This window comes from Carlito syrichta, unplaced genomic scaffold, assembly GCF_000164805.1.
Source record: "Carlito syrichta isolate Samal-C Ts95f unplaced genomic scaffold, Tarsius_syrichta-2.0.1 Scaffold304225, whole genome shotgun sequence".
NCBI lineage: Eukaryota > Metazoa > Chordata > Mammalia > Primates > Tarsiidae > Carlito > Carlito syrichta.
In genome coordinates, this window is record NW_007248321.1 from 180,455 (window position 1) to 184,773 (window position 4,319).

Below are 4,319 nucleotides of genomic sequence, written 5' to 3' on the forward strand. Positions count from 1 at the left end.
TTTGGGAGGCCGAGGTGAGAGGATTGCCCGAGCCCGCGGGTTCGAGACCAATTTGGGCAACATGGTAAGACCTCGTCTCCACAAAAAAATCAAAAAATTAGCCAGGCATGGTGGCGCACGCGTGTAGTTCCAGCTACTTGGAAGGCTGAGGCAGAAGGATTGCCTGAGCCCAGCAGGTAGAGGCTGGGGTGGCCATGAGCGTGCCCCTGCCCTCCAGCCTGGGCGACAGAGTGAGACTCCAACTCAAAACAAAAAGAAAAAAAAGAGTAGACCAGGGTTTCTGCAGCAATAGATAGCAAATGTATTGCAGCAGGGCAGTCACATGGGCAAAAGTGGGACGTTGAAATGTCCATCTTGCATGGGTTTAGAGACTGGTCCATAAGCTGAAATGCCTTTGAAGCAGAAGGATTTTGCCATTGAGGAATAGTAGTAAGACTGGAAAAGTGAAATAGGCACCAGATGATGGAAGGTTTTCAAGATACCCGGCCTTGGTGTTTGACAGCAACAAGGAACCCCGGAAGATAACTGAAGGGTAGACAGACAAGCATAACAATGCTGTAGGGAAATCTCTCTCGTGGCCGTGAACAAGACGACTTGGACGGAACGAGGGCCGGGAAGCAGCATCCAGACAAAGGGTGAAGAGAACAGGCCGCACAGCATGGTGGAGGGCAGGGCAATGGGATGGCACAACTTTTGCAGAGCGAGGGAAGAGAGAGTTCCCTCAAGATCAGGGAAATGCGAACCTGAGGAAAGAGGGGGACCGGTCTGCGCTGTCGTGGAGAGCGTGATCATTCATGTGGTGGAGAAAGCCACGTGGTTTAACCTGACCTGTTCTTGGTTCTCAAGGGTAAACATACAACCGCCATGACCGTTCATGATGCTCGAAAATGTACTTTATAAACAAGCATGGCTTTTACACAGGGCCAGACGCCCTTTGCGCCTTAGACAACTAACTGAGTTATCTCCACACTGTCCCGCTGACTCCAAAAGAAATCCTAGAAACCCAGAACGAAGGGTAGATTTTGGCCTTACACATACATGTGTAAGCCAACAATGCGACCATTCTTAGGAAAAAACAAGAAAAATGTAAAGCATTTAGTTCTGACTTTCCAAAATCCCTTCAAGACAAAGATGGTTCGTCTCCACTAAAGCTTACCAGAGTGCATTTTGCAATATTATTTGTATATATTTGGTTATATAGGATTAACAAACTTACTTTGTAAACGAATCAATAGTCAACTATAAAGCAGAATATGTACAGAAATGTGAGTCTTATTTTATCTTCCTGAACATACTATATATAAACGTTCATTGGCTTTTCTTAAAAGAGGGACATTTTTGAAAAGGTTAATATATTCTTATTTGTCGACAAGCAATTTGTTCAAAACTGGCCTTGGGTGAATTATTTCCTCCCATGGACAAAATCGACTCAAAGTTTCCTTTTGAAGTGTGCCTCTGTGTCTTTTTGGAGATTATCCTTAGATTGAATATTCATTCAAATTAATCAAGCTCATTTAGGCAAACATCTTTTTAGCACGTCCAGTCCGGCCACAGCCAACCAGGCGTCAGCATTGACCACATCACCAAGTACCCAGAATGCACCAGTTTCATCACGAATCTGATCACTGCAAGCAACTCTGAAAAAATCGCATGGCCACTGATCAAGGGGAGACAATATACCTCCAGATGAAAGGAGTATTTCCTTCATGATTTAGGGAACACATTTGTACACACACACATGCAACTTAAGAAAAGATGCTTCCTCCTTTATTGTAACACTATGCGAAAGGGATTGGCAGTAGCAGGATTCTGCCGGGATGGGGAGATTTGCGGGGTCACAACATCCATAAGGGAACCTGATCTCAAACCAGACAAAGCGGGGACCAGAGGGAGGCCCAAACTTTACCTGTACGATGGCCACTTGTATACATAATCCTGAACTGTACCCCACATCTTTAAAATAAAATATTAAAAAAGTTTCCTAGTGAATTCCATGTAAGTGTTTGAGAACAGAATCTGTTATAATCGCACAGTAATTACTCAAATTATTTTTTGAAAAACACACAAATGGTGTGCTCCGAGCAGTTCTATCCAACAGCTGCGAGAACCCTGCCAGGCATATTCTGTGCCTAGTTAGAAACATTTGGGATGACTGTGTGTGTCGAGATCAGGACCAGCACAAGGTGTACCAGTGTCATCGGAGAACCGGGTAGGCGGCATGTCAGAAGTCTAGCCACGCAAACACTGCCTGGGGCTTTCCTCATAAGCTGCCCGGCTCCGTCCCACATGGAGAAAGTTATTTTGCTTCTAGGGAAATACCCTCCCCATTGCTTAACCACCCTGATGGTGAAAGGAACCGCGATCTTATCCTTGGTGGCATTTCTGTTACCTGCCGAAGAGTGTTAGCTTGGCAGAGAGGCTCTGATGGCCATTAAGATGTCATAAAATTCTCCGGTCTTAAGAAGGAATCGGTGTGAGTCTGGCAAAGAGATGGTGTTTCTGACTTTTGAAAATAAGTCACAGTGATGATCACGACTGCCCCATACTCTAATGGCACAGTGGAACAGGAAGAAGCAAAGGAAACAGAACAGAATCAGAGAGAACTCGCATCTGGTGGAAGCAGAAATCTCTTAAGAGAGTCAGGAGCTGTCGATTCTGGTCTTACCTGCTGGCTGCCTGTTCCCCAAGTGCACGTTCCCCGTGGAGGTAGTCGGTCCTCTGGAGAACCCAGCAGCTCGGCTGCAGCCCAGGACAGACTTGAGTTCTAGAAAACTAGCCAGCCCAAAAGGACACGGAGGAGAGCGCTTTTTCCCACTCTCTTTCCCAGGACTGGCCAACAGCTGAAGTCATGCAGGAAGCTGAGCAGAGAGAGGGGAGGCAGCTTCTTCTCCCCGAAATCCCGACCGGCACAAGTTGGGAGCTGTGTCCTCCCACCCAGACTTGTGTTTAGAAGTTTTTCCAACTGTTGCTAGGTGTTGGGGTTCTGAGATTAGGTTTCTCCTCTCTGCTCCATCCCCAGCACCGTGGGCCGATGACTTTGCTGGGGGGAGCTGAGCTCGCTGCTATATTTAACCCGTGTTCTCAGCAAGGCGAGCCTGTCAACAGCTGAGAAGCTGGAAGGCTCTGGCTTCCCAGGCAGCCGGGTTATCAGTGGACAGAGCCCCGGCCCTGCAGAGGCTGTGCCTGGCAGCCCTTTTAAGGACTTCTGCTCATCCACGGGGGTAATGATTGTCTCTGCACCCTGAGAGTGGGGACCTGGGCTTGAAAACCTGAAAAGAAACAGAGCAGCGGTTGTCTCAGGCAGAGCAATTCGCTAATGCGATATTCTTCTCAATGAGGCTGTCTCAGACAAATGTTCTGAAAGAAAAAAAAATGCTTTTAAAAGTGCATCACCGCTGTTGGGGAAATTCAGCCGGAGATCATTTCCAAGCAGCTCTGATGCTGGTGTGACTCTTTGTGGCTTGGATCACTCACCCAGTCCCGTCAGACCCGTCCAGCTCGGCACCTGGGCGACATGGAAAAAAAAGGTGGCCACACGGGAATGTCAACAGCATCATGATTTTGAAAGGGGCGAGGGGTAAGTAGCAAAAGCCTGGCATTCTCACTCAGGCCATTCATTCAAAGGGACACATGGTAAATGGTAACCAGTCCAGGACCCAGGCTCAGACACTACTGGGGTTGACAGGGTGCCTCCCTAAGTTAACCCCCTAGTCTCCACACCAGAGGAGGTCCCTTCTGCCCTGAGCTCTCACGTGGAGAGTGTCTCAGGAGATCTCATTTGCTTTATTCTCTCTCATAGAAGTATACATGTTTAACTAACCCTCGGGACTGTTTTACTAATTATATATGTAAAATCAGCAATAAGGGGAAATGAAACAGGTCCTCTCGGCCACAGGTAAAATAGGAAGGGAGACATATACCAGAGGGAGAGACAGAGAGACTAGAGAAAGACAGAGAGAGAGACAGACAGAGAGGAAGAGATACAGACAATTTAGGAGGCAGAGGTAAGAGGATTACCTGAGCCCAGGGGTTCCAGACCAGCCCAGGCAACTTGGAGAGACCTCATCTCTACAGTAAATAAATAAAATTACCCAGATGTGGTAGCGCATGCCTGTGGTTCCAGACACCTGGGAGGCTGAGGCAGAAGGATCACCTGAGCCCAGCAGGTCAAGGCTGCAGTGGCCATGAGCGTGTCACTTCCTTCTAGCCTAGGTGATAGAGTGAGACTCCAACTCAAAAAAAAAAAAAAAAAAAGAGAGAGACAGAGAGACAGACAGAGACAGAGAGAGAGAAAGACAGACATATAGAGGTAGACAGAG

General features: G+C 47.5%; 1 protein-coding gene across 1 annotated transcript in view; it reads right to left on the reverse strand.

The window, feature by feature from the left end:
- LOC103261928 (filamin-A-interacting protein 1-like) overlaps positions 1 to 2,732 on the reverse strand; it is a gene marked incomplete at its 3' end in the record, with an annotated part of 166,012 nt that extends 163,280 nt beyond the window's left edge. The window contains exon 1 of the mRNA XM_008059512.2: positions 2,666 to 2,732. The remainder of the gene's footprint in view (positions 1 to 2,665) is intronic.
- Between the last annotated feature and the right edge of the window lie 1,587 nt (positions 2,733 to 4,319).